The 26,620-nt window shown below is 44.7% G+C and overlaps 1 long non-coding RNA gene across 1 annotated transcript in view; it reads left to right on the forward strand.

Annotated features, from left to right (window-relative positions):
* Nucleotides 1–1,477: 1,477 nt before the first annotated feature.
* Nucleotides 1,478–26,620, forward strand: part of LOC134431944 (uncharacterized) — a 43,924-nt gene continuing 18,781 nt past the window's right edge. Inside the window, exon 1 of the long non-coding RNA XR_010031153.1 lies at nt 1,478–1,792. This is a non-coding gene — a long non-coding RNA (uncharacterized LOC134431944). The remainder of the gene's footprint in view (nt 1,793–26,620) is intronic.

The raw sequence follows: 26,620 nt of genomic DNA on the forward strand, positions 1-26,620 counted from the left end.
CAGCTACACTGGGCACAGGTACTTTGGGCACAGGTACACTGGGCACAGGTATATTTGGGCACAGGTACATTGGGCACAGGTGCATTTGGGCACAGGTGCACTGGGCACAGGTACAGTGGGCACAGGTACAGTGGGCACAGGTACATTGGGCACAGGCTGAAGAGGTCAGATGTTACTGAATGGCACTCCATTGTTCTGGCTGCGGGGATTAATAAACCCTTGGCGAGTCCATTTCATCAAACTAAATCCAGTTGCAAATGAAGGGAGGGAGTCAGGTTTGGGAATTTTGGGGTTGATTTTTCTGTTTGAGTATTTGTTTGTTGCTTTAAGGTTGGAAGGCCTCAGTGGAGGGTCTGGTGGCTGGCAGAGGGAAGCAACTGCAGTGATCAACACCAGCATAAGCTGCAGCAGGCTCACAGCCTCAGACAGCAATGCCTTTAATGGCTTAGCACAGATTTCAGCGCACATGCTGGGCTTTGCGTGTTGGGTTAAGTGATTTAGATTTTATGACTGGCCATTAAAGCAGCAGCTTAGTCATAAAATGTATTAAGCTGTGGGAATTCGAGTTGTGTATTGGATTAGTTTTAGCTTTAAGCTAGCTAAACAACATTAACCCTGTGCATATTTTGTTGATACACAATATATGCACTTTCAAACTAAATATATTTACCTTCATATTAATAATTAGTTTTTATTCTTTAGCAGGGTATATTTTAAATTAATTTAAATAAACATTAGATGTGATTGCTATATCATAGGTTTTGCTTGTAAATAGAAAAAAAAAGAAAATGTGGTCTTGATTAATTTCTTCCCTTTAATTTTATATTATAATATAACATTTTTATGTTAGTAAATGAAAAAATTGTAGATTTCCATGCTTTCCATGAGTGCTGTCTGGGTGTATTTGTATTCCTTCTTGCTAAAAAGACCTTTTGTTAAAACACAGTATTCTTTCAACTGGATACCAGTTTTTAGCTTTGATTTTTTCCAGCAGGTGATACATCCTATTTCTGAGAAGCTTCAGTATTTATCTGGCAGCTACAGGCTTGGATTCCTCATTGTCTTAATTTGTTCCAGTGTGAAAGAGAAGGAAAGAGTATAAAATGCTGCCTTTTAAAATCTAGTACCTTCCATCCTCTTTATTCTGGTTTGCCTGGCATAATGGTGCATAAGGCAGTGGATGTGTTCTCTTTGTGTCTTGTTTAAATGGCTGTAGTGGTATTTGCAGCAGTGTTATTTGGAATTAGTCTTTTTGGTCTATTACTGCTTTTTCCAAACTGATATCTTATTGAAACTTGCCTTTCTAGGGTGTCTTCTTTTGCAAATGTGTCCTCTAGACTTACATCACCCTGTGTGTGTACCTTAGACTTGCTCTCTCAGGTTATGTTCCCTGCCCAGGAAAGAGCACAACATTTTGCGTCTGTTTGACAAAGTAATGCATATAAAATAACACATGCTGATGAAGTCAGACAAAGCCTCTGGACATTGCCACAGGAGGAGATGAACATTTTTTTCTTGGAAACACATCTGTCAAAATCCTACACACCTCCCACGGCACTGTGTTCCTGCCCGGGACAAAGGGCAGCGGGAACCTTGCTGCGGTATTTGCTGTGTGCCTGAGGAGGCGGCAGCGCCCTGCAAGGGCAGGGACAGGCTCGGCGCCTTGAGGCTTCAGTGATGTCTGAGTAAACGCTGTGAAGACCCAGAGCCCCTGCTGTGCATGATCACAACCCAGGAACTTCCTCCTCATCTCCACTCTCAGAACCGTAACCTGAGCCAATGCAGACTGAAGGTGAGTGCTTTTAACCCATGCCATGTACTAAGCAGTTTTTCTTCTAGGCTGTTTCTAATATTATTTTTATTCTCAGTATTTAGTCATGATCACCCATGAATCGATATTTAATTGGCTTTTGGACTTAGATGTACTTTGCAAATAGCACTGTTCTCTTGCCTATTTCTTGCATTGTTTCTCTGGTGGCTGAACAACTCTTGTGATGTAAGCCTTTTGGAAAGCCTGCTCCAGTATCACTGCATGCTGTTGTTTTCTCATTAGCAGCCCTTTCCTCTTTCCCCAGCCAAGAGCACAGCCCTGATGCTGTGTACGTGCTTTTGCTCTGCTTTTGGGAAGTGGAGCCTGTGGGACAGGCGGTGCCATGGCCACTGTGGTTCTGGGGGCAAGGGAGTTGCTGAGCAGGTGATAGCATATTTTGGGCAGCCCAGGACAAACAGCCATGCCTCTGGTGTCCTGCTTCCACATTAACTAACTACATGTAAACCTTGAGCAACCTAAAAATGAAAACTCATGGATACAGATTGTGCAAACCTGTAATCAGTGCCAATTATATTGGGCCAGAGGCAGGTCTGAGGATGTCTTCAGCTGGTTTTATGTTACTCATCCTTCCCAACTTCCTTTGTGTCGTGGGTTGACAGCCTTTATCCCAATATCATGTGTTGTGTCTGGCAGCTGTGCCTTTTCTCTCTTCCCCCCCTCCGGCCGTCTTGCTGCGGCGGGGCGGGGAAGAGAGGGGGGGAGTGTTTGACCAGGCCTTTTTGCTTTTGGCTTTTGGCTGCTTGGCTTGGCTAACCGCTTTGCTTGCTTGCTTTCTGCTTTTTGCGCTGTTTTTTTTTTCCTTTTCTTTTGTTCCCTCTTTCTTACCCTCCCCTGAAGATACTGGACCGGCTCCGGACCTGACCTGAGACGTCCAGGACACCTGGAGCTTGCAAGAGAAGCTTGACGCCCTCACCATACACAGTCTGTTTCTTTCCTTTTCTTGTGTTGGGGAGTGTTCTTTTGTTACTTGTAAATAAATAGGTTTTGTTTTCCACTTTGCTCCTCCGAGAAATTCCTTCCCGAACCCGGTGTTGGGGGAGGGGTGGTTGGAGGTTTGTTTTGTTTTGGGGGGCTCCCTTTTGGAGATTTCCCCTAATTTGTCCTAAACCAGGACACTTTGCTAGGAGATGGCTGTCCCAGAGGGTGGTTCCTTCTGCTGCCAACAGACAGCCTTGACTTGGCACCATGATCAGGTCTCAGCTGGGTAAATAACTCTTTCACTTAGAGGGAATGCAGCTATCTGGACCACTTCTGACTGAGCCGGGATGGATGGAACAACATTATGCACACAATTAGCTGTGAGCTTCCAGCCAGGAGGCTTCTGTGGGCAGAAGTTGGGGGGAAAAGCTTTAGGCAAATTCAGAGAAAGACAAGGAGGGTGGATGGAGATGTGAAGGCCCTCTTTTAACTCCTTAAATCGTGTGCTCCTCTTCTCCTTCCTGGGGCTGGGAGGAAGTAATTTGGAATTATATTCTTATGAGTCCTCCTTCAACCCTCCCGGAGTTACCACTGCACAGGGAAGCAGAATAAAGAGGCATCCCTCTCCATCAGCAATGCCACTGAAATCAGGTATAATCCATTTTCCCTCACGGCACTGCATGGGGTGAGCCCCTGCAGTGGTCCATGAGCGGATTTTGCTGCTCTGCTCTCATGCTGGAGGAGGGAGTACAAAGAGGCAGAAGTGGCAGAGTTGGCATAATCACCATGTGCAGCGGGTGCTGCCAGTGCAAGAGGTGCTGCCAGCCCTGTTGGGCCCTTGGGAACCACTGTCAATGTTGTATAATTAGGTTTCCATTTCTCCAAGGAGCTGACTCTGCTGAAGTCTCTTTGCTGCCCAAGAGGTGCCAGTTCAGTACCAGGTCCCCACAGCCCGTGCAGCACCAGCACTCTGAGATGCATCACAGGGTGCTGTGTGTCCCTGCAGGGTCCAAGCATCACCTTCAGGATATGTAGGGCAGCCTGCAGGAGGTGTGGGCAACACTTGTGAGATGAGTTGTTGCCTAAAAATTTTGCTGAAATCTGGAGTTCAGATGTAGCCAACTGTCTTGTATTCACACAGAGGGCAGGACTCTGGTGGGTAAAGGTTGGGAGCAACTAGAATCCTTTAATCAGAGAGTACCCTGTTCCTTATTCTGCCCTATGGCCAGCTCTGATCTTCTGGGGACGTGAAACAGGGACCTCTGCAGCCTTCATAGCTGCCAGTGGTGCTGCACTGCCCATTTGTGTTGCAGCACACTCCCAAAAACAGGTACCCATTCTCTGGACGCCTTGGTGAATGGGCCTCTCCTACCAAGGGGAGTAAATCTGTTCGTGACTCTCACGAAAGCTCCCTTTCCTTTTTCATGCTCTTGGAGGTCAGGTGGGAAAAACCAGCAATCTCTCCTCCCAGCAAAAGGTGCTGTGGCACTGCACAGCAGTGCTGGTTTTTCAATTGGCACGTGCTGAATACCACAGAGGTTCATTTTTCTTGTTCTTTTTTTTTTCTTTCCACAAAGGATGAAGGTAATGCAGTTTCAAGAATGTGGGGCTTTCTGAAGCATACTGAAGAGTTGTGCTTGTAGCAGTAATCCACGATTTGTCAGTGCTGCCACTTAGGAGAAACACATGAAAAACATCTTCTGCCCAGCTGCTCTTGTTGTGTACACATTACTCATCCCCTTGCCGTCTGGATAGGAAATAGCAATACTTAGCAGCTTAATCCAACCCACTGCCAGATAACACTGCATCTGTTTTGTGCAAGTCCAGTTCCTCTAAAGCTTAGTATGTCTCCAGAGAAATGGCAAGAACTTGTAATCCCTGATGCTGGAGAGAAGGTTCACACCTCTCTGGAGCTGCTGACCAGCTTGCAGGCTTTCTCAGACATTTTAGACTTGCTTTTTGGAGAATGAAAACTGTTCACAAGTGCCAGAAGAAACAGCAAATTATCAGCACCAGGAGAGACAGTGTTCAATCACAGACTGGATCTCAGGTGTAGCTGTCGAAGCAAATATTTCCCATGTGTGTTATCTCAAGATATCAATGGGACTGGCACCTGGAGGGCAACACCTCTCATCACAGGAAATTGCTGATTATCAGAAGAGGGTTAAAGACCAGTAAACTCACATGCACATGAGCAATGTCCCAGAGCCATCTGCACTCACAGATAGCAATGCTGTGAGATAGACCTTCTGTCAGTGGGGCAAACGTGTTGCTGGCCCATCCCTGATTTACCTTCTGAACACTAGCCAAAGGTTCTAGCAATAAGTTTTACAACCCCCACAACAGTCAGCCAGGACGAACAGGCTAATATTTGCTCAATATCAGAGATTTCCACTGTCACTGTTTTAGCTGCAAAGCAAGGCAAATGGCTAAGCTCAGGTCCCCTCCATTGTAAGGCCTGATAAAGGAGTGGGAGGTGAGATTTGAGACTCCAGTATGAAGTAAAATAACTCTCTGACTGATGTAAATTGGTGCAAGTCTTTTTTTGGTCATCACTGTTGCCAGTTGGGTTTTTGTTCCACCAGCTACACTGATTGTCTTCACCCTGCTGAAAAGAACAGAAAGGAAAATAAGAGAGAAGAGCAACAATATAGTCTTTCTGAGAAAGGAAGCAGCCTGAACACGTGTACCTTTGGTGCTATTTGTCCTGAAACAGTCCTTGGCCTCTTTTTACCACAGCTTTACTGTGTGATGAGTCATAAATTAAAGCTTTATGCAAGGAATAAAAGTAATAAGTGTGTGGAATATGTAGGCATAGAAGCTACCTGCAGCATGATTCCTGAAGCTGAGATAATTTTAGAAGGAAATTGTTTCAAAGAAATATTTCTACTTATGCACTGAAAAAAAAAAAAAAGGCAGAAAGTAAAGAGAAAAAAATCCCCAGACTTCTAAATTCTGGAAACTTCTGCATGAAATCAGTCAAAAAACTTTGGACTGCAGCCCAAAAGGAAACTCTTATAATGCATAGCAATGGCCTGGGACAGACCTGTGGAACAAGGCTTAACAATTCTGCCTGGTAGAGGGGCCTCTCATTAAAAAAACTTCTTGAGAAAAGTCATGTGCCAAGCCAAAATATCCCTGACTGTGGCTGTACTGTGGGTTTTGTTCAGCATTTACTATCAGAAAAACCTGGGCACGTTGCAAGCAGACCTTGGGACATCTTGTCCTATCTCTTCCACACTCTATTGCAATAGTGACGCTGTTGATAGTTTTAGCTGTCACCATGAGAAAACTGGCCCTGGAGTTTGTGCTGCAAATGGTGACAGATGGGTTGCTGTCTCTTGATGACCACTTCAGGCAGACACAGCTAGGCTCCATCAAACAGCCCAGTTTTTGTTTGCAGAAGGGCCTGTGTGGCACCTAATGGGTTGTGTGGGGACAAGCCTGCCTTGATGCATCAGCACATCTTTGCAAACTGCTCTCATATATTCATATGCCATAGCTTGCTTGCAGGAAAAGGCTACGGAAAAAAACTGTAGGTGGTACAGTTTTCTAATGGCGCAACCATCATAACGCTGGAGACCTGAGAGGCCTTAGGATAGAAATGGAATGCTAGTATTTTTATCCTGCATGTCATTTCATGGTTGTGTTTTTGCTGGTTTGTAGGAGAGGAAATGCTTTTGCTTCCTTGCAGTTTTTCTTCCCGAGATTTCTTCCTGTGAATAATGAGCATGCATAAAAATCAATGCAGCAAGTAATTTAGCAAATGTTTTCACTTTAAAAGAGAAACAAAAGCATGTCTATTTTGGAGAGGAATTGGTAAAGCTGCTATTTTCTACAAGTTCTGAAATTTTCTATTTTCCTCACCCCCCTCCAAAAGTCCAAATAAAGACAAAGCACGAAAGCAAAACTTTCTGGCCCTGAGGAGTTACAAAAGTGTATCTGGAAATGTCTAGATAGAATTTTGACTTAGTGCAGAAAATAAAGTGCAGAAAATTGTATTTCTAGAGATCTTGGAGACAGATCCTGAATCGTCTGGCCAGTGGCTGAGGCTGACCAGTGTGAGGGGTAGGAGTAATATGGGGAGGGTGGATCTTGCAGAATAGGCAAAACCAGTGGGAGAAAGCACTGGCATGGCAAGCACTTCCCACAGTGCAGCTGGCACTGTGCTTTCCCAAGAAGAGGAAGAAGGGCTCCAGGCCTCAAACCCAAGTTGCAAACACCATTGATCCCTTTGACTACCAGCTTCCAGATCTCCTGTCTAGGAGTAATTGTGCTCTTCTGGTAAATGCTGAAAAAAGGGCTTGGTTTTTGTTTTGTTTTGTTTTTTTCTCTACGAGGTTTTCTGAGGCTGTTCAGAGGCCTCTGTGCTGCGGGGCCAGGATGGCTGGAAGTCACTGCTCAGTGGGGCCAGGGCCCAGTGCAGGCCCCAAGGCATTAGGGGCACCATGCACAGCAGGTACTGACCCTCCTACACAGAGAGAGTAAGGGCTGTCAGCTTTGGCACCTTTGGCTCATGGCCAGCCTCATACAGAGGTCCAGAGTGTATGACACTACATGTTGGCACATGTTGTCCTGTGGTATGTGCTAGAGGAAGGTAACTAGAACATGCACATTTGTCTTCTTGAACTCCGTAGTAGTGTGGATATACTGGGAGTTTATGGTGGTTTCACAGTTTAAATTGAATAAGAATACTAGGACAAATTACAAATTATGTGGTGTTTGGTAATTGCAAATGGGACAAGCTAGCTGTCCTTGGGCTTGGCCTTCAGGGGGTGGTCCTTGCCTATGTCCAGCATGTTCTCAGAGTTACTGATTGTGCTGCAGAGAAGTGCCAGGAATGCTTGGAAATACAGCTCCAGTCCATCTTTCTGGACTTAGTCTAGTATATCCGTGTCTCTCACGCAGGAAGCCCAGAAAGAAAAGCTAAAGAATCCATCGAAAGCATGAACCAACTGAGAGAGCAGCTGGGATTGGATGTGGCCCTCCGTGCCATGGTTTAGTTGAGGTGCTAGGGCTGATCTTAAAGGTCTCTTACAACCTAATGATTCTGAGGTTTTTCTCCTTTCAATTCAGTGAGAGGGATTCAGCTGTGTGAGTTTTTCATTTTTGTTTTAATCTGACTCTCTGCTGAACTCAGCTGAACATTGCATATTTGGAGAGTTTCATTTTCAGCGCACTTCAACGATTTTGTTTGCAAGTAAATGTCAGGTTGTGGTTTCTGTGCTACTCTGCACTGAACTGGTGGTTTTCTGCTGACCAGGCCAGCAGAAAATAAATCAGTGGAAGAAACCTATTGTTCATGGGCTCCACTTGCCAGATATAGGTCTCTGTCTCTATTAAAAAACCTGGAAGCTTTGTATACAAAATCAAATTGAAAACCACTACTGTAATGTCAGTCCTTTAATTCCAAACCATGCTGCCAGATCCAAACACCAGCACTCATCCTCAAAATGCAAAACAAAATATCCCTTTGCTTGTCCTCCTCCTGAGCAGAACAGCATTTGGGGGGTGAGGGGACAGGGGCAGGCACCAGACGCATTCCACAGCTGAGACAGGGTCTGTGCCTTGGTCTTTCTTCACTAGCAATGGGAATAAGACTGAAGAAAAGATGTAGGTGCATGTTTGGTTGGTTGTGTGATGTACTGAAACAAACCTGAAATACAGAAGTTTTTTGGGCTGGAGGAAGTAGCTTAGTATGTGAAAGGAGTAATTTGACTTTTGGTTTGTTGCATTACCTCACTCACAGTGGAGAGTACTATTCATGGATCAGGCCTTCCAAGTGGCTGGCACAGAGCAAACCCAGAGCAAGACAGTGTCTGAGTCGAACCCAGGTGTTTTCCTTCCCCTGCACACTCTGCTCAGACACAAGCTCTCAGTTTTGCAGAGCACCTGTAACACGTGCAGGTGAAATCGAACGCTATTTTTGCAATGAGCTGTTGCAGCTGCATTGACACAGCTAACAGCCTGGCTGCAGGTGTGAGCCTCTTGTGAAGCCTATGGTAGCACACCCACAGGGGACACACCTGAGCAGCTGCAGCCAATTTTATACTTCAAGGGATGAGTTGCAAGTCACTTTATTGAAACAACTTATTCCCTTTTTAAGTGTCACCTGTCTTGCAGAACAGGGCTGCCCAGAGCAACAAGGCTGCCTATCACTACAGCAGCTGCCTTACTGAGATGCACACTAAATGTACTCCTGTGGAAAGCCAAATCCCACACTTTCAGGCTTGGACCCGGCCTGCTTGGGCTAATTCTAATGTATTTGACAGTGTTTGAGAACTGGAATGTTCTGAATTCAGTGTAAACTGAAGTTTCAACTAATTTTGATTTTGTGGTGTTAAGGAAGTTTTATGTCTGTTTCATAATTTGTCAGTGTGTGAGTTCTGTACTGATATGCTTACATGATTTTTTAAAATCACATCTGGTTTTTTTATGTGCAGCAACTTGGAATAGAAGGTGGTCTTATGTCTTCTGAGATGAGAAGACAAACGGGAAGTTGAAATGCAATATCTGATCTCTGAAAGCATGGAACTCACAGGGCTGTAGACATAATCTCCTTGGGGGGGAAAAAACCTGAGGAAAAAATTTATTTTTTACAGCTGATGTCTCAATTTGAAATTCTGTCTCTGGGTATAACATCTAACATGTTCCTCACAAAATTGATTGAGTGGTAGCTAATTTGCAAATTTTGTGACCATAGATGTCATCTGTTTCCTTTCAGGAAAGTGCCCTCAGTGCTGCACATTTTGACTTTACATGGTCAGGAATGCATTTGAAAGCAGCTGTAACAATGGTTTAAATGACTGCCCTTTGTCTAATTCAAGAACAACTGGTTTTGTCTAAGCAGAATTTACACAAATTCATTATGTTCCTTTAGAAAATGCCAGTTATGTGTTGGATTAGATGCTTCAGACACATTTACAAATCCCCAAATTTATTCCTAAATACACATATTCCCCCCTCCCCCAGTGTAAAAAAAACAAACAAAAAATGGAGGCTGACAATGAAGCCAACTTGGGCTGCACGCTGAATGCCTTTTTCTTGTCTGCAGGTACTTGCTGGAGGTGGATGGTCTGCTTTGTGTGCTCTGGAGTGGCAATGCTTCAGTGCCATTTACAACAATCCAGGACAATCCAGGATAGCTGTTTTTAAAACATATAATATGTTTAAAGAATAGTTTTAAACTACAGGTTTAAAGCAACGCCATTTGACACTTCAAAAATAATCTTCAGTTCTTGGACTTGCATCAGCATAGAGATGCCTTCGTATGCTTATGTACAATAAAAATGTGTGTGGCTTTTAGTCTAGCAAGCATAGTAATTCCCTGAATTCCTTCTGTCAGCTAAAGGCTGTCATCTGAAGGGTGTACTTGAGTCTTGGTCAGAGAGGGACAACAGCATTCAGCATTTCCTTGCTTCAGTGAGTACTGTGGGAGGTAGTTCAAAGGAGGAAAAAACAAGGACTGTCTCACAAGAGAAAAAAGTGACATTTGTCCTATTTTTTTCCCTCAAGTTCTCTGATAGTTTCATAATACTGCATTTAGTCCTGATGTACACAGCACCAGTGATGCAGCCCGGTGATATTCTAGATGACTGTGCTGTGGTCCTGTTGAATTTGACTCAGTGTACTGTTTTCCTTAATTGTTTATGTACAGATATTTACTTGATTTTTTTAATATATCTTACATATTAAGAGTTTCAACATTATTTATCCTGTAGTTGCAAGAAAATGTGATAGCTCTATCTGATACTACTTGGAAGGAATTAACTGGAGAGTAAGGTGAAGCGGGTTGCAGAGTGGATCATAAAGTGTAGAGTGGAGAGAAGTTGGTATGTAAAGGGGAATATGGAGAAGGAGTTTGAAATAATGCTACAGGATGTAAGGTTCAGTGAAAATGAAAATGGGCAACATCCTGAGGCTCTGATGCTGTGGTTTGACTTGGTGTGATGGTCAGTGTAGCTGAACAGCCAGAGAATGGGGGTGGTGGGGGGGATGGCAGTGTGTGTGTGTGCTGGGTACAAGAACTTACACTAGGGGTGACTCTGCTGCAGATGCATTGGCTTGCTCATCTTAAGACTCAAACTGCATGTTGTACTCATTATGTGCTTGGGACAGAAATGTCATAACATGTTTGCACAGGCTGTAGTTTTCTTTATTACTACAGCTGGATTGCACAACTGTTCAGATTCATTTGCTTTGCAGTTTCATTAAACCTTATCTTCACCTTTAAGGTTGTGGTTGAACAATGACTGCTGCTGCTTTAAAGTAATTATTTCCAGACCTGCCTCCTCTAACCTTTGACGTGATCCAGGCAGTGATTGCCATCAGAGCCTTTTGCAGCATGCTGAATGTTCATGCCACTGTAGGCTTTCTTCTGCAATGGCAGAAACTTTGGTCTCCCCTGCGCTGGGGTCTGCCTGCCATTCATGTACTCCTTCATCCTCTGCTGGTTTTACTCTGTAGCCTCCCAAAATATCCTCTGCTGGTGCTTATGTTTGTCTGCTGCTCCTCTGAGGACTCAGCTCCAGAACAGAGGCATTGTCTTGGTGACCTTAAGATTCAAACTGTGCGTTCTACTCATTATGATAGAAATTTTCTAATATCTTCTGTTGAAAGCCATTTTTATCTCCACAAGATACTTTCCGTATAAGTCAGTCTGTTCCCTTTTTCCCTGTAAGTCTTGTTAATACCGTCACCTGTTGCCATTGTGTGAACACCTTCTTTCCACTATTAACCCCAGCTAGCAGGGGTTAATATGATTCATGTACAGCTGGCAAAGGTTAATGTAGTTCACAAAGTTGCAAGACTTAGGCCTTATCTGCCTTGCCTGCTATTTATGTGTTGCTGCAATTCAGAGGAGAATCACAGCTGCCTATCAATGGAAAGTTTGGGTCTAATTTCCACCAACTAATCTAGGTCTTTCCAAGATGAGTCACCACTGAAGCCACAGACTTTTGAACCTCCCTCATGGTCCCACATAGATTTTTCTGCAATGACTGATTAGTCACTATCAGTTAATGGAAACCTAGGCCTACTGACCAGGCTTACAGGGTAAATTAGGCCCTGGGTTTTCTGGGCAGAGGATGCTTCACTGTTCTGCGGCTGTCACAGGAGGCAGGTGTGTGCTGAAGAAGAAGCAGGAGAGGCTGAAAGAGGCACAGAGCAATCTTAGGGGTACATGCATTGTTGGAGGGCAGTCTACCAGAGAGGCCAGTTGATTGTGATTTTACCAGCATGTGCAAAGTTGGGACTCTCTCATGTTTTAAACTTAGACAGCAACTAAGAACCATACAGCTAATCACTTGCTCTCCCCTGCCCCCTCGTTGGGGAGGATAATTGGAAAGAAAAGTAAAATTCCAATCTAAACCTCACATTACACAACTTCAGACCATTCCCTCAGATCCTGTCACTGTCACCACAGAGAAGAGATCAGAGTCTGCCCTTCCTCTTCCCCTCACAAGGGAGTTGTAACTGCAGTGAGGTCTCCCGCCAGTCTCCTCTTCTCCAGCCAAGTCACCTCTTCCACTTCTCACACAGCTTCCCTTCCAGAACCTTCACCATCCTTGTGGCCTCCTTTGGACACTCTCTAACAGCTCAATGTCTTTTTTGTGTTGTGGCACCCAGACCTGCCCCCAGCACTCGAGGTGAGGCTGCCCCAGAGCAGAGCAGAGCAGAGCAGGACAATCCCCTCCCTTGCCTGGCTGTGATGCTGTGCCCGATGCCCCCCAGGACATGGGGGCCCTCCTGGCTGCCAGGGCACTGCTGGCTCATGTTCAACTTCAACCAGGATGCCCGGGTCCCTTTCCTGCACTCTTTTCTGCTTTCCACTTCTCCTTTCCGCTTTCCACTTCTCCTTTCCCTGTGCGCATCTGGGGTCTGTCTGTCTGTCTGTACATCCAGGGTTGCCCCACCCCAGGTCAGAACCCAGCACTTGCCCTTGCTGAATTTCATGCAGTTGGTGCCTGCCCGGCCCTCTCATTGTCAAGGTGTGTCTGCAGGGCCTTCCGGCCTTTGAGGGAGTCAGCTGCTCCTCCCAGTTTTGTATCATCTGAGACCTTACTTAGTAACCCTTCCAGTCCTGTGTCCAAGGCATTTGTGAAGACAAAGAGCACAGAGCTGAGCATGGAGCCCTGTGGAACCCCCAGTGACAGGTCACCAGTCTGGGGTCACCCCATTCACTGTGACCCTTCTGCCTGGCCCCTGAGCCAGCTGCTCACCCCTGGCATAATGTGTTTATCCAGCCACATGCTGGACACCTTGTCCAGAAGGATGCTGTAAGAAACAGCATCAAAGGCTTTACTGAAATCCAGAGAGATTGCATCAACTGGCTTCCCTTGATCAGTTAGGTGGGTTATCTTATCATGAAAGGAAATCGGGTTTGATAAGCAGGACTTCCTCCTCATAAAGCCATGCTGGCTGTGTCCAGTGACTGTGTTGCTCTTCAGGTGCTTTTCATTACCTCCCAAAATAATCTTTCTGTAGTTTGACTGAACACTGAAGTGAGACTGATAAGACTGTAGTCTCCAGGGTTGTCCTTCTTGTCCTTCTTGAAAATTTGGACAATGTTCACAGATTCCAATCAGCTGGGACCTCTCTGGGTTTCAAAAGCTTTTCAAAAATCACTGAGAGAGGCCTTGCAATGACACCAGCCAGTTCTTTGAGTACTATTGGATGGACCCCATCAGGCACCACAGACTTATAGGGATTCAGCTGGAGCAGCAGATCCCACACTAGTTCAAGACTGACAAGGAGTTCATCCTTCTCTCAGCTGTGGTCCTCCAGCTCAGGCCACTGCAGTTCCCAGATTTTGTCACTGGTGTTGAAGGTCAAAGCAAAGAAATCATTAAACTGCCTTGTCTGTGCCCAGGTTTATGAGGTGACCATCCTCATCCTAACGGGCTGATGTAATTTCTGCACTCCCTTTTCCCATTAATGTATTTTTAAAAACTCTTTTTATTGTATCCCCCAGTATTGGCTAGCTGTAACTTCAACTGCGCTTTGGTTTCATTAATTTTATTCTTACAGTAGCAAAAACCATCTCTGTATTGCTCCCATATCACTTGACCTTGCTTCCACTGGCCATATACCTGCTGGTTTTGCCATAGCTTCACAAGAAGATCCCCGTTCAGGCAGGCTGGCCTTCTGCCTTTTCTGCTTGACTTCCAGCATTTGGGAATTGCCTGCTCCTATGCCCTTAGGTGGTGATGTTTGAAAAGTGACCAGCACTGATGGACCCGGGTGCTGCAAAAGCATTTTCCCAGGGAACTTTACTCACTATTTCCCTGAGCAGCCTGAAGTTTGTTCTCCTCATGTCCAGAGCTGAGGTTTCGCTGGCACTTTTCCTCCTGACAACAGCTTGATGCTCTGTGAGGCCTGGATGGCCACTTGTCTCCACTGCTCACAAAATCCTCTGTGTTAATAAGCAACAAATCTGGTACCGGCATCTTGAGATTACAACCCAGGTGTTTTAGCACTCTTCCTGACCTGATTGTGTCAGCTGTGTGATATTTCCAGTTAACATCTAGCAAGCTGAAGCGTAAGGACAAGGGCAGATGATTTGGAGGCATCCCTTAGTTTCTCAAAGAATAGTTCATCGGTGTCATTGTCCTGGCTGCATGGCCTATTACAGGCTCCCACAATGACATCTGCATTATTTATCCATCCCTTAATCCTTACCCAGAGGCTGTCAGGTATGTCACTGCCAACTGCAAACTCCACACACATTCCAGCCCCTCCATTACTTACAGTGCCGTACCACCTCCACCTCACCTGCCCAGCCGGTTCCTGCTGAAGAGTCCACAACTACCCATCCTTGCACAGCAGTCACAGGACTCATCCCACCAGGTTTTGCTTATCCCAGTGATGGCATGTCTCTGGGACTGGGCCAAAGCTCCTGCTTCCTCTTCCTTGTTCCTCATGCTGTGTGTGTGTGTGTGTGTGTGTGTGTGTGTGTGTGTGTGTGTGTGTGTGTGTGTGTGTGTGTGTGTGTGTGTGTGTGTGTGTGTGTGTGTGTGTGTGTGTGTGTGTGTGTGTGTGTGTGTGTGTGTGTGTGTGTGTGTGTGTGTGTGTGTGTGTGTGTGTGTGTGTGTGTTTGTTTTTATGGGAGGGTTTCAGGTGTGGTTCATTGCACCTGTCACCTTGTGGAGCCTATTTAAGCACCTCATCAGCAATTTGTCCCTCAAATTTTGGTGCAGCATCCTGCTGCAGATTACTGGCAAGACTGATTTTTTCCCATTCCCCCTTCCAATCTAGTTTAAAGGTCTAATCAGCACTGCTAATGTGTGCAAAAAAGGCTTTTCCCCTTCTGAGAAAGGTACATCACGTCAACTGCCAGTGGTTCCACTATTCTAGATCACTCCATGATCAAAACACTGTACAGTCCTTCATTTAGGATAAGCTTAGCAACAGACAAGACATCTGTGTGCTTTCAACATAATTTTCACTCTGAATCCAAAATAGAGCACTGCACCAATTATTAAAATTAACTCTATCCCAGAAAATTAACTCTATCCCAGTTAAACCAGGACAGATTCCCAAGGGAAGAAGCTTTGGCTTTGCAAATTACCTTTTCCCACAACATCTGTTTCTGCCAGAAGCTTCTGTCCCTCAGCATGGTGCCTACTTTGAGAGACCAAGCTTGCTGTGCATCACAGCCCTGGCTGCATCCTCCTCTGCAGAAGGGGAGGGCTGCTCACATGCAGGAGGACTTGTCATGGACAGGCAGCTGTTTGTGGGTGCTTCTGGATCTCTCATCCCGTGGCTGTGGACTTTGCTGTCATTACTCATTTAGCCAAGTCATCATCATTTAGCCAACCCTGCCATCACATCCTTACAAACATCCCATTCAGCAGCTGTCCTTTTGCACCCTGGGGCTTGCCAGCTCCTCTGGTCATGACAAAAGACCAACACCTGATGTGTCAACAACTGAGATCTGAAGCCTTTTCTTCAGGCAAGTTATTTTTAGCTACAGATACCTTTACCCTCCTCCATTTATGGTGAATTGGGAGAGTCTTCACTCTCTCCACCTTGCCAGCTGCTAATATCTGCTTTTTGCAAGACTGCTTTGTGCTCTCACTGTTCACCTGTGCAGGGAACAGAAAAGCAGGGTGATGCTTTCATGAAGATGCTTCCATAGACACAAGAAGAATTCTCAGCCCTTGCAGAAGTGGACACCTGCATTTATTATTTATTATTTACCTAACACTGGCCTTGGAAATTATCTGCTGCACTGCGAGCAGATCAGGTGGCAGAATGTTTCTCTGTGTGTTTCTTCTGCAGACAGGGTTTACAGTCTGGTCTGAACACCAAATGACAGAAGCATCTGGTTACAGTTAGCAGGCAAAACCATTACAGCACACCAGGAGCAATGCAGGTGCAATGAATTTTGCATGAACATATTTGCTCTTTGCCCATGACCATCTGCAGTTTCAGGAGGGAGGAATTTTTAGTTGAGGAGAAAATGCAAAGCAAAATAATCCTTATGCGTCCAAGGCAAATACTTATCACAAATCCAAGTTACATAAAGCTGAAGAAATATCTTCTGAAATTAAATGAGACTAAAATAGCTAATATTTATAAAGCTTGCAGGAGTAAATTCTTGGTGAAATTATAAGACAGCAGATCATTCTGAACAAAGCAGAATTTTACCTCACTTGTTGCGATATCAAACCATCACAAAGTGAAATTATTGTCATATCAGACCACCACCATGTTGGTCTAAGCAATTTCTGCACCTAAGAACACATAGCCCCTCTTTTGGACTATGGGAAGTCTTCGTCCAAAACCCACATTTGCTCAGACAACATATTTGCACAACTATTCTTCCACTACTTAACTTACAACCACACTTGATCCAAGGCAGTCCCTGAGATGAACTTGATCCATTCATTGGCTATTTTTATAAAATCTTGACTATTAAATGGGAGCCATTGTGAAAACGCAGCCAAATCTGCAGCTGTGGTAACTCTGGACAAGAGTATGTGGACAACGTGTAGAAGGCAGAGAGACAGATGACTGCAGTGGCTGCAGTGTAAAACTGTCTTGTCGGGCTACTCTGAACCTCTGGGAATTCCTACAGACTTTTCTTGAGACCCTTCTTCCTTGTCCAATAATCCCTGGTTTTTTTCCCCCATCTGGATAGACTTCACTGTATCAGCATCAGCTATAACCTTGTTTTACTCTGGGGAAATATTCATTTTCTTCTCTGCCTCACTAGCCCTCAGTTCTTGTTGATTAATTTTTCCTACTTCTGGGTAAACAACAGCATACCTGATTCTGCTGATTTGCTCTTCCATTACTGTATTTCCATGCTAAATTTTTTGTGTGATGCTCTTTGAAGGCAGCATAAGTCTGTTTCTACATGGCTGTATCACCAAGACCACACTTAGAAGCTTTTGGCTCTCTTTTTAATGGTATTTTTCTCACTAAAGTAATACTATTTTTAATATGAAAAGCCATACCAGGAGCCTGAGTATTATGAATCTAGACATTGTGCAAGTCATCAAACGCTGATTAAGACCTCTTGTTATTTCTGACATAGAGCACAGGAATGAAAGATGTTATTGCCTACATTTGTGTGAAATCAGTGAAAATAAGCCAGACTGCTGTGAATGTCAGAGTACACACTCTGTCTGTGACAAGAACAACATTATGTAATCTCCTTTTATTACAGGCCAAGCTAATAACACATTATCTCATGTTTTCATCAGCTAAATGCATGCACACAGACCCTTACCTTCCATCTGCTGGTCTCCATACAAATTAGGATGCTGCTGTGGATCCCTGCTCCTCCTGCTCTTCTTGCATTCCATACTTCTTTCCACCTTTCTTACCTCAGAGAGAACTGCTTCATCCATCCACTCCCCTTAATGTCACCTTCTTTTTCTCCTCAACCAGGTTTGGCATCTTGTTTTAGAAACAGGGCTGGGGGGGTTGCAAGAGTAGTGCTCAGGCTGTTAGTCATGCAAGTGATGTTTGTACCAGCATTTGTGCTTGGTGGTACCAGGCTCCTGGGGGCACAGGAGTGCCTGGCCCCGAAGATGCCTCACAGAAAAGGCCCAGACTCTGCACCAGCCCAGGGTGGCTCTGGGGACTGAGCAACTTCTGCTGATTTTGCCCTGTCCCTCTCCCTGATGGATGCCACCATCTCAACTTTCCAACTGGCTGCAGATCCAGCAGCAGTGCTGTGGGGGAGATGAACAGGGATCCTGAAAATGGTGTGGATATCCTTTGAGTGGGTGTGCTGGAGCCCTAATGCTGCCATTATACTTGTACGAGATTTTGCTCGTCCCGCTAGTTCTCTGACCTTGTTCACCTGTAACTGAGGGTCAGAACATGGAAAAAATAGGTGTTGAAGGTTATTATGGCTGGGCTGTCTCTCTCGAAATATTGCTCCAATATGTCATGAAATAGGAAATCTGGCAAAACACTGCTTTGCTTTTTATTTTTATTTTTCCCACAGTGGGGGCTTTCAGAATCTTATTTGGTTGTGAGGGAAAAAATCCTTCTTTAATACAAAAATGGCTAGTCCACATACAGAGAGCTGCAACAGTCAACACACAGCACAGTGTTGAAAACAGAAAATTCAGCAGCCTTTTAGCAGGTGAAACATTTTAAAACAGTCTGAAAATATGTGCAAATTCTATTTCTTCTCTTCTCCAGGTGATTAGCTTCTCATCATGGATAGCGAGTTTGCCTAGAATTCCTGGTAGAAATGCCTTTTTTCATTATTTTAGTAGCACCCTTTTTGGATACATGTTGCCTTTGCAACTCAGGGCATGAGCAATTACTTCTTGACACAGTGCAGGAAAGACCCCCATGGAAAAGGATTTACCTTACTTAGTCTAGTTGACTTAATGGAAAAAGGAATTGCTGCACTTTGACAACATCTCTTCCTCTTCACTCTATTTTTTTCTCAGCACCAGAATTTTGCACACACCTCTGGACAGCTCTGCACTGGCTCGACGCCTCCCTGGAATGACTCAATGCAGGGCTCAGCACCATGGGTGTGGGATGATGCAGCCTGGCAGAATTAGGGAAGGTGCTGTCACCCATCTTCAGTTCTTGGTGTGTCTACTGCTCAAGAAATACTCAGTTTTACTTCCAGCAGATACTCAGTTTTACTTCCAGCAGCTTGAAGGTGTCTCCGAGAAAAGCAGCAAAAGTTAATCCTTTTTGATCTCATGGCTTTAGCCATGACGTTGCACAAATTTCCAGGTGGGCCCTGGTGTTTCTTTTGGCGAGGAAGGCTGGAGGTCAGCACAGTCTCTCTTAGTATCCAGAGATCAGCACTGTTACTGGTGGCACAGCTCAAGCAGCATCACCCATCTGAAGCAGCCCACGGTAACAGAGGCCCCAGGATGACTTCATTTCAGCTCTTCTGGGGGACCACTGGTGCCTAGATGACTCCCCCTGGTTATGGGACTGCAGGAGGCTGAGCAGCAGGAAACATCCATGCCATGCTTTCACGGCACACAGCACTCAACTGTAGGACACATCAGTGCTTTCATACCTGTCTCTGGATGTCATCAACAATTTTTAGTGAGTCTTGGGTTTGTGCCCTGTGCAAGAACAAATTTGGCCACCTGATCTGTCCACACACAGAAAGCTCATGTCACTGCAGTGATGTGGAGGCAGAGAAGCAGGATGATAAGGGAGAAAAGCAGAGGGATGCAAAGGAGATTTTGGCTATTTGCAGGGCTGAAGCTGACCATGGTAAAGGTGGTTGCAGACTGACTTTCAGCAGCCTCCTGCACCCGTCCCTGCAGCTCCTCTGCAGCAAAGTCTGAAGCCATTGTGTGTCTGGCCTGTGCAGCATCATTTCTTCTGGGGGTAACACCCCTGCGTCCTTCTCCATACATCTTATCCCATCCTTACCAATACACCGACCATTTGAGAAGCAGTAACATGAGCAAGCTTCCACGTTAAAGCATGGTGTCTCAGTGCCTGTCCTTCAGCCCTGAATCTGCTGGGAGTTTGCTGCCTGTTTCCCTCAGGTCTGCTCATTGGAGGGCTCCCTGCCTCAAGCAACCTGCCAGCTCTCATTCGGTCCTGTGCCAGGACAGAAACCTCTCACTTGCACAAGTACAGCATCCTGAGCTTGTACAGGCAGCTCTTACAAAAACGTGTGGCACACCCAGGTTCAGAGGCCTGAGTAGGGATGTCAGTAAAAATAGTTTGATTAAAAATGCTGCCTAAACCAATCCTGAAGGGCTCATCGTCCTTTAATTCAGTTCTTTTGTCTGGCAAATATTTCCTAATATGTACTGGAAAACACTGAAATTCACACTTTTTTGCAGATTTTTTTTCATTCTGATTAGGCTTTACCATTTGTGGTTTTATGTACAGGAGGCTTAAGGGCACTGTGGTGCAGGAAGGAAGTGTGTGGAAGTGATTTTAAGAAGCAAGGCAGAAATTTGCTGGTGTTGCAGCATTCTCAATGACTCTAGAGATATCATTATGAGTTGTCTGCCCCTTCTCCCTGACCATCCTCCTGTTTGTGTCCAGGAGCCAGACAGAGCTGTGTGTTGCAGCTGTGCAGTGATTTTTCAGTGGGATGCCTTCACCAGTGCAAGTCTCAGTGACCATAGGGCTGCTCCTGCTTGTGCTTTGTGCTGGTGTGGCCCTTGTGGTCTGCAAAAGGATGAAAGTCACTGAACAGTTTTGGCAGGCTACCAGCTAAAGACCTAGTGATTTAAGTCATCTCAAAGGTAGCAGCTGAAGTCAGTCAGTAGCAGTTCTGCTGAAGCAGGAAGATCATATCTCAGAGGGACGGAGAGAGTGGGAATAAAACAAATAAGAAAGAATAGTTACACTGAAACTCTTGTCCAAGTAAGGGACTTTTCCTGGCTCTCTGTTTCACTCTTTCTCCACCTTTGCTGTTGCACAAATATTGCAGTTTTGTCCCTTACTTAGAGCAGGCTTCAGTGATTTTTCCATCAAAGCTACCAAGATTATTACGATGTACTTACCTTGTAGGCTATTGTCCTGGGGTGACAAACCAGGTGGTGTCCATACCAGAACAGCTATTAATCCCAAGTCCCTGATGGCAGGTGTTTTGAAGCAGTTTCCTGTAGCAACTTTGTGCTATAGCTAAAGTGTCTTTTTCCAGGTAATTCCAAAACATCAACACCCTGGCAGGCATCATGTCAGGGGTGTGCAATAACTAACATGCTGGAACAGCATCAGGTGTGTCAGTGTCAGCATTTCATCACTTACATAGCTATTTCCATGCCAGGAAGAAGACCCCTGGCCTGCTCCCTAATTACCATGAAGCACAACCTTCCAGCACGTGCTCAGCTGGTGATCAGGTTGGGACGAGTCAGGGCTTGGTGTCGTTTAGTCTCTGTACATTATAGGAGAGAAGCAAAATGCACCAGACTCTGAAAAATCAGATGGAGGTTTGATTCTGCTCCCATCAGTCAGTTCTGAGGTGCTGTCCTTCTTTCCCAGCTGAGATACCAGGAGTTTTGTGTGTGTGAGTATGGCTTGCTCTCATAAAACACATCCTAGAAAAGGAGGTAGAGTGCAGCCTGCATGCCTGTGCATCCTCTCACACACTGCTTCCCTGCTAGCACAGTGGCACCAAGAGCTTGCCTCATGGCTTGCACTTATCTTTGTTCAAATACTTTTTGTGGAAACACCTTTTAATCCTCCAAGTGCCTTTCAAACAAGACAGAATTCTATTGCTGGGCTCCTTAAACAGTGCTGTGATATTGATGAGCTTAAACCACAGCTGAAGAGAGAAACTTTGGCCAACAGGAACTTCAGTGTTGACTTCATGCATGAAATAATGCCAGGAACATAGCACATCTCAGCAGCTACCATTTGGAAAATAAGTACTAGAGCATGTGATCCTATTGCAGAAACACTTTGTGTTACTGTAGCTTGAAAATCAGAAGCTTGGGACAAAACAGAAGATGAATTTCTGCAGAGAGGTCAAGCCTGTCTGATTCAGAGTTGTTATGGTTTTGGCCTGGCAAAGCCAGAGCCCCCATGAGTACACCTTCTCCCCGGTGTCTGCTGTGAGATGTGACCAGGAATAAGCAAAGCAGGCTACAACTTAAACATAAAGAAAAGTTTATTAACTAAGCTACACACAAACAATTACTAAACTACACACAAAAGAAAAGAAAGAAAACACGAGGAAAATGAAAACCTCACAAAAAACACTCTCCCCCTCCTCCCCCCTAAATTCCCAATACAATACATCCTCCAAAATCACCAGTTCTGGGTCCAACACCACCCTTTAGATTGCTCAAACTTTCAGTTCCTCAAGAGGAGAGGGAGTCCTTCCATGTGTCATGGTGGCCTCTTCTGTCCTTGTTCCGGTGCTCTCACCACCGAACAAGAATCAGGGCTGCTTCCAGGGTTGTCTTTTTAAGGATGCTTTGTCCAGTTCCAGAAAAGCACAGTATCTCACCTTTGGGACATCTATCCCCCCCATATTTTATATACCCCCTGGGGCCAAGGGGTACCCACACTGAATCTTCTTTGGCTCTGGGACATTTCTCCCCCTGGACTCAGTCTCTGTATCTCACGGAAACATGGCTCTGTCCATGGCTACACGAAAGAGTCCAGCATAAAATGCCACTCCATCTTCTCCATTCTTTCAACATCTCTCACTCTCTCTCTCTCTCTGGTCCAGACCTCCATCACTCGTTCATTTCCTTCGTCCTCCTCCACTCTTATCACTCGTCTAGGAAGGGTTAATGTTCTGTAAGGTTTTCATTGTCCAAAAAGGGTTAAAAACTCCTCCAGGCGGCTGGACTCCTGGCTGCACCCCCCCCCCCCATCTCCTCAGCCGGGCTGCCTGCTGCCAGCACATATTTACTGAGTTTCGAGGTAACGACACAGGCTTCACTCTCTCTCTCTCTCTGACTGTCTCCAAGGGGGAAGGGGGGAATGGCTGTCTGATCTCTCTTGTTGCTCTCCACCCTTCCATCCTCCAAGGCCTCCTCACTCCCATCTCTGTCCAGGCCCAGGCCTACCGCATGGCTGCCCCTGCCCCGCCCAGCAGCAGCGGCTGGACGGGGGAGAGATCCGACCTCCGTCCCTCGAAGTCCCAAGAGAGCCTCCCAGGGCTGAAGCTCTGCTTTTAACCCCTGGGTGTTCTCGGAGGTGTGTCCTAAAACCCACTGGCTATACCAGGTGCCAATATCAAAATCCAAGCACCCATTGGTTTGACCACAACATCCCAGAATTCCCACTTCTTCCTGGTCAAACCACCACAAGAGTGCTTGGGAGTGGTGGAGGAAAAGAAAAGAAAAGAAAAGAAAAGAAAAGAAAAGAAAAGAAAAGAAAAGAAAAGAAAAGAAAAGAAAAGAAAAGAAAAGAAAAGAAAAGAAAAGAAAAGAAAAGAAAAGAAAAGAAAAGAAAAGAAAAGAAAAGAAAAGAAAAGAAAAGAAAAGAAAAGAAAAGAAAAGAAAAGAAAAGAAAAGAAAAGAAAAGAAAAACAAGAACTTCTCTCTTATTTTAGTGGAGGTTTGAGCTGTAAGCACCCATCCCAGCCTGACATTCCAGCTATGATTACTTCTGTCAATTCTTTGATCAGTCACTGAGGATATTTTCCAGCTCCTTGTTACATGCTGTGGCAGTAAGGGAGACTGGGAGACATTCATCTGTTAGCAGTGTTAAAGATTTTTGGTTGTTTTCACTTAACAGGTTCCTGCAAGTTGAGAACAATGGAGGGAGGGAGAGACAGAGGAAGGAAGACTGCTCAATAATATTTGTCATTTCTAAAACCTTTGAACAACAGCATTGTAACCTTCTCCTCTGATGTCTGTAGTAAGGTGAGGTTTAGATTCAGAGACAGGCTGCTCACTGACACCTCCCTGTAAATAAGGTTGTTGGGAGAATCCTTATGAGTGTGTTCAGAAAACAATTACTCGTAGAGCTTTTTCTGGTCTCATTGTTCTATGACTTTTTAAAAATACACAAATGTCATGTACATAAGAGAAGTCAAAGGGATAGCTAAAGTTTAGGAGAAAACCAGGCTTTTTTTTTTTAATGAGACTTTTGTTTTTGATAAAGAGCTCAAGGTCTGCTCTTTTAATCTTCCATGTCATTTCACAGAAATACAAACTTCTAGCTGCTTCTACAAAGTACCAACCCTTTTCAGAGCTGCTTTCTGTATGAACGCAAAACATATGGGAATGCTGAAAACTTATCCTAAAGAAGTAGCTAAAATAAAAATACCTGCTCAGCTGACCTGAAACAGCAATGTTTGCTGTTGGCAGCACTTGCATGCCTGGCAATTTCAGTGTTAACCATGCTGAACTTGAGATCCGCTGTTTGTCCCAAGCGTTTTGGGATGCTGGAGAAAAGAAACATGGGAGACCGCTTATGCCTCTTCCTCCTCTGCTACCAGCAGTGTTTTTAGGGGTGAGCTGGCATAAAATCTATTAATGTACATGAAAAAAATGAACCTCTCCCAGCCCATGTTTTTCAGAAAAGACATAATGGGCTTGAATGTATTCCACTGGCAAATTATTATTTCAACAAGGATTTCAGTGAATGTGTGTTCAGAATTGTGTAAAAAAAATTGCAAAGCTGAGTTGCTGGTGGACGGCAAGCAAGACCCTGTCCTCTGGAGCAGTTCTGCTGTTGGCTGTCTGTCTTGGGATAGCATGTTTGAGATGAATGGGCAGACCTCAAGAGGGAAAGCTCAATCACTTTCTCCTTGACAGTGTCCCTAAACGATCAGAGTTTTCAGGGCAAGAGAGGAAGGATGATTCTTCCCAGCTGGGTCAAAGCCACCTGACATTGACCTGACTAGTCCAGGATGAGAATGGAACTGATCCCTGGGAAACCCAGTGAAATTATCATCCTGGTTTGATGGTGGCAGCAATCATGGGTTATTGACACAGACGTATATTCACAGCTCTGCAGCATCATCTGCTTCACCTGGTCAAATCCTGAGGCTGCCACCAACCTGGGGACTTCACACTTCACACAAAGGAGCACAGCCTTGGGCCCTGCCACTATAGATTTGCCATGTGTACTGGGCACATCAGAGATATTCACCATTTCTAGGTACTGGATTCCTAGGGTGCCTCAACTGTGTGCATCAGCTTTTCAAGGTGAGGCATGGGACTTATCTGGCAGATGGCTGCTGAAAAACTGTTTCTAACACCATCTGTCTGTCAGATAGGTAGATAGGTTGTTTGTGGGGTACTAAGTTGTCCATGTCTTTGCTGAAAAACATCCAGAGAGCAATAATAGTTAATTAATTAATTTATATATAATTTTACATGCATATTTATATATATATATATATATACATATACATATATATATAAAAATAAAATTGCTAATCTTATTAAATTAAATTATCTGATTTTCAAACACACAAGGAGGCTTGCTTTAATAACTCTGATGGGGTATGTAGACACCACCTCAGGGCAGTAAATTAGGAAGTTAGAAAATTAGATATGTTCCCATGTGTGGAGAGCGCTGTGGGTTGAACCTCCATGGGGTGGTTGTTAGGCTACCTTTGCCAGTGCTGAAGAGCAAAGTAGAAGTTTCACAAACTGTCGAGGGACTGTGGCTGGTGTTTTGAAAAGCAAGCTGCAGAAGGATTTATTGTGGGGTTGGGAGCCAGCAGGCCGTGAGCTCTGGGCGAGCTGTCAGGGCGCACCCCTGGTGCCACAGCCTGTGTCTGTCTGCTGCCAGCCCTCAGCCCACTGTGCGCTGCGCATGGCAGGCACAGCCACGTGAACGTGGACTTCTTGCAGAGGGCTCACACAGTTCTGGTGTATCCACTGGGGTTTTAAAGGCTTCTGCTAGATTGCCTTTAGAAGAACAGACAATTTTCCATAACAAACCTGGTGGATGTGCTCTGCCGGTAATTCTTCTTCTTGATTACGTATTTTTATTGCTGTGATTCACAAGAAGGTAGATGCTTCATGTGAGTTGTGGGCATGACTCAAAGAAACAGAAATGGTGACAAAAAGATGGAGAGGCTTACAGGCTTAGCAACAGTGCCATTTTCCTTACTTATTCAGTCAGAAGTTAGCTTGCACCAGGTCTGATTGCAGCAGAAAATCTTTGGGGTATCTAATGTCCTCCCATCTTTTAAGGCACACACGTTTTACAGCAACCAGTAAACAGGGCTAAATATTTAGAAGTTAATAACCCACATTATTGGCAATAACTCAGGCAAACAAACATTTCTGCCTGTAATATTTCTGACTTTCCTACCTATATGTTTTTTCTCAGTATTGTTATGTGCCAGATTTTAACTTCCTGTTTATAAGGCACGGAGTACACAGCCAGATGTTTCAGATTACAAAACCAAAAGTTTGAGATTTTGCTATCCCAATAAAGGTGAATTATTTTGTTGACAGAAAAGACCTGGTCTTTCTAAAATGGTTTCCTGATTTGTACAATGCCCGTTTTCTTGACTGAGCCCCAATTCATTATTGTGAAGAGATTTTTGACATTGTAAGGAACAGAAAAAGGAAAAAGAAAGGGACTGTGCATTAATCAAGAGGATACACCACAGAGTTTAGCACACATTTGCCCGTCTCGTCCTCTTTCTCCTTTTGTACTTAGTTGCTTTGCTTGCTTCCCACATACACCTCCTTTCAAAAACATGAGTCCCAGGATAAGCACAAGAGATTTTTTTATTATGTTGTGCTTGAAAATTTTGTTGGGAGGGACAGATCAGACTTTTTCTTCATAAATATGAGCATAAACCACCTGATTTATCCTGGTGATGACAGAAGTTGAAGAACAAGAAGGCTTGGGAGAAAATGGGTTATAACCCTCTAGGATTACTCAACCTATTTAATGTAAATATGTTTGTGCTTTCTGGAGGTCCCTGGCTTCTTCCCCATCACTTCTTTTCTGTGTGCACCACCTCCTGGA

This window comes from Melospiza melodia, chromosome Z, assembly GCF_035770615.1.
Source record: "Melospiza melodia melodia isolate bMelMel2 chromosome Z, bMelMel2.pri, whole genome shotgun sequence".
In the NCBI taxonomy this organism is placed as follows: Eukaryota; Metazoa; Chordata; class Aves; order Passeriformes; family Passerellidae; genus Melospiza; species Melospiza melodia.